The following is a 10,975-nucleotide window of genomic DNA, read 5'->3' as shown; positions in this document are numbered from 1 at the left end:
ATATATAAACATATAATTCCTAGGTTTTAATCTTACAGTTTTTAAATCCAGTCCTATTGATCCCATAAAGAACGAAGGAGGAACTTCAGGAATACCGAGACTTTTCCAATAACCATACTTCCTTGTTAAAAAGCTATAATATTAATAATAATTTAAGTGTTTATTTGTTTACAAAACTTAATGTAAAAAATTTAATGTTTGTTTGTGTTTTACAATTTTTTTAATCAAAAATTTGTGTTTTATACACGAAATTTATCGCTTTTTAATTATATTAATTCTCAATTATTTCAATCAAGATATAGCAAAAATTTTATAATAAATTGTCTAAAAGATATATTTAATATATCAGATAATTATTAAAAATATATATCTGTATAAGTGAAATTTATTTTAAATTTTTCCTTAAGTGATAACGGGGAAAAAGTGAAACAGCGTAGTGTATTCGTTCTACTCATCATTCATTTGACCTATATACACATCAATTTTTTTCTATACATTTAGATGTCTTACTACCTTTTGTTTATTAAAAATAAATTTAAATTATATACCGTACATTAAATTAAACAATAGAAATTTCAACATAAAAAATTTTAATGTATTAATCTAATAAATAAGTTAAAATTAACCAAACTACGTATCTCTTATGCTAAAATAAATACGTATTTTGTAGCATCTTAGGCTAAACTAAGCTAGTTAAAAGTAAATATCAAGAAATATAAGGACGAAACTTGAAAATAAAGTAAACAAATTAATGAAGGAATTCCAGTTTAGTGTATTATTAAATAAAATTAAACGTCACGATTATATTAAAACTTGATTATATGTTAACAATCTTTTGTCTAATTAATATAATATTTTATATAAATTTTTACTTGTAATATCATTAGATTTAATCGTAACGTTTCTAATTATGTACTGTTAAAGTAAAGTTTAATCAATTACTTACAGGTACAAGGCCAAAATTATCCCCAAAAGAAACCATGCAAAGAAAGAGATACTGAACACAGCCATTTTGAAATCTAAAGTAAACGTCCTTCGACGAAATGTATACTGATTTTACCCGCCGACAAGGTATTTTACATTAAAATTCATCAGCGTGATATCATTTCAAGACGAAGCTATATCATAGAAGCGACATTTTGCGTTACACAGATGATTATTTTAATTTATTCGTTAACAATGACTAACTCTGACTTACGAATAAGCATTCTGATATATTTTCCAGGAAACTCTGACGTATTAAAAGTATATACGTCATTGTAATGATGCAAACTACCATTGATACTTTTAAAAATAGATTTAAAGACTTACAAACCTCATAATATATTACAATTATAGCTTCATTAAATGCCATTTTTCCGTAAATGTGTATGTTTTTATAATATTAATGGCTAGTTTATTTACGCCTAATGAAATTAATAACTTAATTGAAGGCGATTAAAACTTTAAAATAATTCTATATATATTTAAAATTATTATTTTATAAAATGTAAATTTAAATATACTCTATTTTAAGCACATTTATTCAAGTTGATAAAATCGTTGTTTATTTAACATATATATTTATTTATATTTTATTGAGGGTATATTTCTAGAAAAATATAATTTGCAATTAATTATAATCAAATTAACCTTTTATTAATTTTGTAATATTAAAAAATTTTAGTAAAATATTTTAATTTACAATTTTATTAAAAAAAATCATATGTTAATTATAATAAAGATGCGATATTTCGATTATGTTATTTAATATTTAAAAACAATTGTATAATTTTATTTTTAAATTTAAAACGAATGTTTTATAGCTAAAGAGGATATTTTTCAAATTTTCCTTATTATGTAATAAGTTAATAAATTATTGCATACGATTTGTTGCGAAGAACAATTCTATTAGAACGTCATTTTTTTATTGCCTAGGGATAAAGGTATATGTTTTTTTTACATAGACAGGTATTATAAATGTTATGTAAGTGAAGAGTAAAATTTTCCTAAGTAATTTTGTAAAGGTAAACAATTATTTTCTTACATTTAAATAAAAATAATAATTTGAATGGTGGAAATAAATGTTTATATTTTATATACACTTATTAACTACATATACACAAGAAATAGATGAATAATATATATTATGCATAATATAAATACGTAGATATATTATAATCATACAGCAGTATTATATATTATTTTTACTATCAATGCTTAAGGAAATTCATATACTAGACAATCGCGTTTATGCTCCTAACATAAACAAAAGAATTGAAATTTTATTCGGTTGCTCGAACAATTACCGATAAAATAAAGGAATTATATAATTTTTAAATTATAATTATAACAACTCCATATTTATTTCGTTATTTTCATTGTGTCACATTGCTTTATTTATTGATTATGTTTAATCGATAATTATTTACTTTTANTAATGAAATTAATAACTTAATTGAAGGCGATTAAAACTTTAAAATAATTCTATATATATTTAAAATTATTATTTTATAAAATGTAAATTTAAATATACTCTATTTTAAGCACATTTATTCAAGTTGATAAAATCGTTGTTTATTTAACATATATATTTATTTATATTTTATTGAGGGTATATTTCTAGAAAAATATAATTTGCAATTAATTATAATCAAATTAACCTTTTATTAATTTTGTAATATTAAAAAATTTTAGTAAAATATTTTAATTTACAATTTTATTAAAAAAAATCATATGTTAATTATAATAAAGATGCGATATTTCGATTATGTTATTTAATATTTAAAAACAATTGTATAATTTTATTTTTAAATTTAAAACGAATGTTTTATAGCTAAAGAGGATATTTTTCAAATTTTCCTTATTATGTAATAAGTTAATAAATTATTGCATACGATTTGTTGCGAAGAACAATTCTATTAGAACGTCATTTTTTTATTGCCTAGGGATAAAGGTATATGTTTTTTTTTTACATAGACAGGTATTATAAATGTTATGTAAGTGAAGAGTAAAATTTTCCTAAGTAATTTTGTAAAGGTAAACAATTATTTTCTTACATTTAAATAAAAATAATAATTTGAATGGTGGAAATAAATGTTTATATTTTATATACACTTATTAACTACATATACACAAGAAATAGATGAATAATATATATTATGCATAATATAAATACGTAGATATATTATAATCATACAGCAGTATTATATATTATTTTTACTATCAATGCTTAAGGAAATTCATATACTAGACAATCGCGTTTATGCTCCTAACATAAACAAAAGAATTGAAATTTTATTCGGTTGCTCGAACAATTACCGATAAAATAAAGGAATTATATAATTTTTAAATTATAATTATAACAACTCCATATTTATTTCGTTATTTTCATTGTGTCACATTGCTTTATTTATTGATTATGTTTAATCGATAATTATTTACTTTTAAAGTAAATTAAAACGGGAACATCGAGAATAAAATCGTAAATGCTTTGTCTAATTCTTATAAACAATTTCTATAGAAATACTTTTATCACAATTAACAATTGAACTAATATAGTACAACATTACAACAAAAATATTGATTTAAAAAATAGAGTACTCATTTTTTGTTTTTCAAAAATTGTTGAATAACAATGTGCAGTACATGTTTTCTGCATAATAATATATTTGGCTTGTATTAAAAATGACAATCTGAAGCAAAATAAGGATCGTTTCCATGCTTCACACAATCTTTACAGGAACATAAAGTGTTTCGCATCATAACAGAATTTTTGAATGTAGAAAAAGAAGCACTATTCTAATAACATACAAAGCGATTTGTCTAAACCTCATATATTACAAAAACTCTTTAGCATAAGCATTATTTCAAATAGTAAACCTTATCGGATAGCACTCACAAAATCCATTTTCTCTTATGAACAAAATTTTTCTGCTTTTGATCACTTCAACTTTCTCTCTTTATCATGAGCATCACGCGTAGTAAATGCCTTAAATCTCTATTTTTTTATTACTAAAATTTATTTTATTTGCATATTTGAAAAAAATAAAACTAGAAGATAATTATTTCTTTACTTTTTAATCGTTTTGAATGCTGTATTTCATGTATTTATAGAGCAATATCTATATTTTCAATATTTTACTGAACATTTCGTGTAATGAGGTTTTAAAAATGACTTAATATTGCATGTCGTGACAGCAATGTTTCACTATAAGTAACTTTTCCGACGTTACAAGTTACATTAGTAGTCCAAGTGAGCTCCATCTCCATTTTTATAAATTGATGTATGTAACAACGGCGCTCCCTTAAGCATGTACTACTATTACATTCGCGTCCTTTAACCTTTGTTTGAAGTTAAAATAAATGATTTTTTTCTTTTTGACCGATTCCTACTAAGATATATCAAACAATATACTCCAATATCGAACTTAAATTTATTATTTTATAGTTGTAAAATGTTTATATTTTAACAGAAAAATGTATAAAATGTGGGTTACAATGAAAAATAACTTAGTAATTTTCTTTTTGATATAAATAAAACTTTTCATAAATGAAAATAGTAATTATAATTAAAATTTGGTAAGGCTTAGAATACTAAAACAAAAAATAGTAATTTTAAAAATCATTAATCATTAAAATTACTTTTAAAAATAATTTGTAGGCACACTTTTGATTAAATTTTTTGTTGTAAACTTCTCAATAATTTAATTAATTTCTGAAATTTTCTAAATATTTTTATATGAAAAAGCTACAATACTTATTATTTTTTATATATATAAGATGCTATAAGCATTATTGCAATACTTTATCAAAAATAATTAAATTTGACTCATGTTTAGATATTGATATAAACATAGTTTAATGATTAGACGATATATTATGGAAAAGTGAATACATTTTCAAATAATAATGTATTATTTTTAATATTTTGACATAATAATATTATTATCCTCAGCGTTATTAGTTTATAATAATGTTATCTATTTCTTACTTTATATAAATAATGATAGACCCATTCCTTTATATCTACAGAGTTATTCATATTTTTTAACATATTTAAATTTATATTAAATAATTTATATATAACATGCAATCGTTTTGGAAATTTTTATATTCTTTATAGAAAATAAAATTTTTGATATTAATTATGTTTAAAGATACAAGCATTGAGTCTCATAATTTCAATTTACTATACCATCGTCACTATTTCACTACATATGATGCAGTGAGTAGAAGCATATATTCCAAAACGTGTTGTGAGATAAGTATCAAAACTCCCCGAGGAACTTTACTACGAAGTAAGACAAGCAGGTTGGGGGCTATATCTTTCTGGTTTTATTCGTTTAATAGCTTCTTCCTCGATGTTCGTAGTCAAAAAGTCAAGTAGAAAAAAAATATGTTTTCATCTAAAGTTGGAAATAAATTTCGATCTAAAAGAATATGCTTTTGATATTAGTTTTTTAAATTCTGATTTTAAATAAAGGTGATTTCGGTCTTTCTTGTAATTTTCTTGAATGCATTTCAATGTCGAAGTTATTTAAATGGATGGATTCCACTTGGAATAACTGACTTTCTTTGCGTGTATTTTAAAGAAAACAGTCGAATTATGCTTTTTAAATTTATTAATTTTATGAGATAAATAGCTTAATGATAATAATGTATTGTAATTTTTCATTAAAAAGTACTTTATATGGCAATTATTAATATAGCTTTGAACGACTAAGTTCATAATTGAAAAAATTAGAGAAAGATTATATGTTATATTTACAAATATCTCATTTATGTACAAAGTTAACACATTTTAACGTTATGCAGTACATAATCATAGCGTTATTGTTAACGCTATCTACATATTAAATTAATTATCCTTACTTATTACATACATACATATATTAACACATACAATAATATGTGTGTTAATATATATTGAATATAAACATATAGATAAATATTCTTTTTGTATATCTTGTATTTACATAAACTTATAGTACAGTTGTACAATTTATACAATAATACAATAGTTATAAAGAAGCTATAGGCTAGACTGCATAAAATAACATTTTCTTTTATTTTAACATTCAGAATTAAAGTATTAAAACATAAAAATTCTTGAAAGAAATGCACTTTCCTAATTTTAATATTTCGATAATTATATAATATAATAAAAATTATAATAATGTATATACATTATTATAATTTTTAATTTATTTATTCCCAAAAATGATATAATGTTTTACAAATAATAAGGATTTTCGTTTATTTTTTCGTGAGTTTTCAAAATATAAATTAATAATATCATTATATATATTTCTAAACTTTTATAATACATTAATATAAAATTTATATCTGTAAAATATTTTAAGACAAAATAATTTTTACTTTAAGAAAAGCTATTTTTTGCTTCTTGATCAATTACATATGATCATCTGTACTATTCTACTAAAGAAGTAAGAAGTTTCTTATAGTTTACTTTTCATGATTGGATATGAAAATACAGTCGTTTTTATTATTTTTTTTATCAGGAAAAACTTTCAGATTTATTCTTATATTCACAATCAATATTCTTTGACTTCTAATCGGACCAGTGAACAATTCTGTTGACGTTTGCAAAGAATTATTTCATTCTCCTCCTCTATTTTTCTATATTTAAAAATCTTCTTAGATGGGTTCTTTTCTATTCTTTCAAATCCAAAGATTAATTTCTTCTAAGCGTGTAGTCTAGAATTATTGTGATAAAATAAATATTTATATTAATATTAATTATTTAATATTATATAATAAAGTTTTATGTTAGAAAATACGAAACTTTCTAAATTTTATTTTTATACCACATTTTCGGATAATTCTTTTTCTTGTGTAGACCTACTTCAATCGCTGTAAGTACACAATAAAAATTATTATTGTGAACTTACATTGATCTAAACAGTATATTCTACTCCATATTTATTATTAGAAAAAATTTAAATAGTAATATTAATTAAAATAATTTTTTGCTATTCGAGACGATAAATGCCTATTATATTTCTAATTTATGTTTTTAGTTTTAGCGTAGCGATATAGAGAATGGGATGTTTTCACTTGATGTTGAGAGTGATGTTAGACGTTTCAGTGCTCGTGCAGAAAATAAATTACAAGGATCCAAACATATCGATTCTATGGAAGGTTGTGATAGGATCGATCCTTTAGTCACATTGAACCCTAAAGGAGAATAACAAGGTTGAACTAAAAGCATTGCGCCTTCTGATAAAATAGAAAGATACAGGTCAGAGAAATCAGTCTGATAACTTCCATATGGTGAAGAGCAAATGGGACCGTTGGGAACTTGTCATCTCTGAGGAAATGCAATAGGCTCTACAACAAAAATGAAATAAAATGATAATGATCACGATCAGTAGCAGCTGATTTTGTCGCGTACGAGAATCAAATGTGCCTTGGGATAAGACAGTTTCGTGATAGTTTCCAAGAGAACAGTTTAATTTATTTATAATACAAAGATTAGTGGGTTTACTAGGTATTCATACATTTTTTAATCTTTGTCAGATATATTTAAGTGTATTTTACTTTAAATAACATAAATATAGCTTAATCAGGTTACAACTTGTAGAAATTATTAATGCGTATAGTTAATTATATAGCCTATTATTATCAAAACTTTGATTTATACGTTTTGAACAATACTACGTCAAAAATATTATTTAAATATCCTAATTTTTATTTCATTGCTTTAAATATTCTTTTATATATTTACTAGTATCATTTATTATTAATTACTTATAAATTTGTCATCATTATTAATGATAATATTTTTATATGTAATAATTAGGAAATATTTAAAAAAAACAGTTATTAAGCTCTACTAGGAATGTACTGAATTTATGAAAAATTGAGCTTATCTGTTTATTTAAATTAATCATAATTTTATCTCGAATTTTCCATAAAATCACTAAAAACTTTTGTCACAATAATTATTCAGCGTTACTCTAATACACTATTAAAAATCAAAATAATTATATATATTAATAAATACTCATTAAAACTAGTGAAAAAAAGCTAATGAAAGTCTATTAAATAAAATGATAAATGGTTCTAAGTCATAATTTTGTTTTAAAAACTATTTTGATTGCTGAAAAATATCGTAATCTATATACCGATATATAAAATTGAATTCACGTCTACCTTACTGTCTTGTGTCTGTCCGTTTGTTAGAGTATCACGTGTAAACGACTGAACCGATTTCTATGAAACTTTGTACATACATTCAGGATAGACCTGGGAAGGATATAGGCTATTTTCGAATTCACGTCTCTCTGTCTGTCTATTCGAATATCACGTGAGAACGACTGAATGCTTCTCAGGCTATAGAATGTATTTACAATAAATTTCGATGTAAAATTGTTTTTGCTCAGATCTATTATATTATAAGTTTATTATAGGCTAATTACATATACTTTTTTCGTATACACATTTTTATATGTATGTATTTTTATATAAGTATATTACCTTTACTTAATATATCATTTTGCTGAGTGAAACTTAGTACTTCATCTTGTGATTTATATACTGGAGATGAAAAATCTTTTTCATTTCCAGTTTATACATATTGTATTTGTAATAAATATACTTTATGAAAAGTTATGGAAAAGTAATATAAAAGCTTTAAAAAAAAGAAGAAAAGAAAAAATTTTTAAAAATTCTGAGCTTTTCCTGACGGATCTTTTGCAACTAGTTTTATTGTCAAACGATACTCGGAATTTAAATAATAACAAAGGAGATGAAAAAATATATTCTATTAAAATACAAATAANTATAGTTTTTTTTTTTACATAGACAGGTATTATAAATGTTATGTAAGTGAAGAGTAAAATTTTCCTAAGTAATTTTGTAAAGGTAAACAATTATTTTCTTACATTTAAATAAAAATAATAATTTGAATGGTGGAAATAAATGTTTATATTTTATATACACTTATTAACTACATATACACAAGAAATAGATGAATAATATATATTATGCATAATATAAATACGTAGATATATTATAATCATACAGCAGTATTATATATTATTTTTACTATCAATGCTTAAGGAAATTCATATACTAGACAATCGCGTTTATGCTCCTAACATAAACAAAAGAATTGAAATTTTATTCGGTTGCTCGAACAATTACCGATAAAATAAAGGAATTATATAATTTTTAAATTATAATTATAACAACTCCATATTTATTTCGTTATTTTCATTGTGTCACATTGCTTTATTTATTGATTATGTTTAATCGATAATTATTTACTTTTAAAGTAAATTAAAACGGGAACATCGAGAATAAAATCGTAAATGCTTTCTCTAATTCTTATAAACAATTTCTATAGAAATACTTTTATCACAATTAACAATTGAACTAATATAGTACAACATTACAACAAAAATATTGATTTAAAAAATAGATAAATAATAAAGACAATGAAGCAGAATTATCATTATTATCTATATTCTTTATTTTATAATTATATTTTTATGAATTGGATTTATAATACAGAACAATGCAACAGGTGAGCAATCTGCTAAGGGAAAATGTCTTCCAAGAGGACTTTTTTGGGAAACTGGACCCTTTTTTAGGTTTAAGACACGCAAAGAAAACCTGAAAACCATGTGGCCACCAACGAGAGAGGCACGAATCCACCACCAACTCGGTCACCAATTCCATCACCAGTGCTCGGTGGCATTATCAATTTGACCACTGAAGAATCTTTATTTATTTTATTTTTTTTTGTCAGAGATTATATACGTACAAATTAAAGAAGTTTTTATGTTACTACTGTACTATTTACCATAAATCAGAAAGATGTATATAGGATAAATAAATCCTATATATAGGATAAATAAATCCTATGTATAACTGTATAACTGATGACAACATCAAATTTATTTAACATCTGAACCATTGGAAAATTTTAATAAAAATTAATTATAAAAAACTTAAACTTTTGATAATTGTTTAGTCAGTTCTTTTTTAATAAAATCTGCTTATTTTCAAAAATAGATTGATAATCTCTTCATCATTGATTTAAGTAACTAAATTAATTTTAAAATAACAAAATTTCAAAACAGATTTAGATTAAAAATTATTTAAATTTAAAAATAAACAAAATTTATTTGTAAATGTTTTGTTGGAATCGAATTATAAAAATTATAGCTAAATAAATTTAGAAGCATTTTAAAATATTTATTCGAAATAATAAAATCGAGTGAGAGTCGCTTTGTGTCATTTCTAAAACTCATTAACTAATAAGGAAAATGTTATTCCTTTATTAACTTTCCTTATTGCCATACAAAACTAAATAATACATTTAAAACATCATAATTGCTTTTCCTTCTAAAAAATCAATAACGATTCATTTATAATGAAAAAATGAACTCTCTAGAATATTTAATTCCTAAATAATTTAGGAATTAAATTTATTAAACTATATTTGAATTTTTTAAAATAAAATTAAAGTACTAAATTTTATTTATCTATATACTGTATAGGCATAAATCTACGTAAAATAAAATGCCTGTCTGTTCTCCATACACTTCTAAACCATTTTGCCGATGTGCACCAAATTTTTTAGATTTACTCTATAGGACCCTACGTAAAATATATGCTATTATGAAACCTCAAATCCCCACTTTTGCTCATTATTTCAATTCCTTGACACATGATAAACGTAACACGGTAGGCTATTACCGTATTATCAAACTTTCAATGTGTTTTCATTTTAATATTTGTCCTTTTAATATTAGCTTTTTCCCGTAAGCTCCTGGCGTATCTGCTAGTAGACCTAATATACATTAGTTATTTATTTTATCAAAATTTTTTATTATTTCTAAATAAAATTATAAAAATTTCCTAAAAATAAAATTTTCAAAATTAATTATTTTTATTTTCTGAATAAATAAAAATATTTTTAAAAGTGTTAAAATAAATTTATTTATAAGATTGAATATTTTTA

Source organism: Centruroides sculpturatus, unplaced genomic scaffold (assembly GCF_000671375.1).
Source record: "Centruroides sculpturatus isolate CEXI.00-Female unplaced genomic scaffold, Cexi_2.0 scaffold31, whole genome shotgun sequence".
Taxonomy (NCBI): domain Eukaryota; kingdom Metazoa; phylum Arthropoda; class Arachnida; order Scorpiones; family Buthidae; genus Centruroides; species Centruroides sculpturatus.
Note: the sequence above shows the minus strand (reverse complement) of the source record.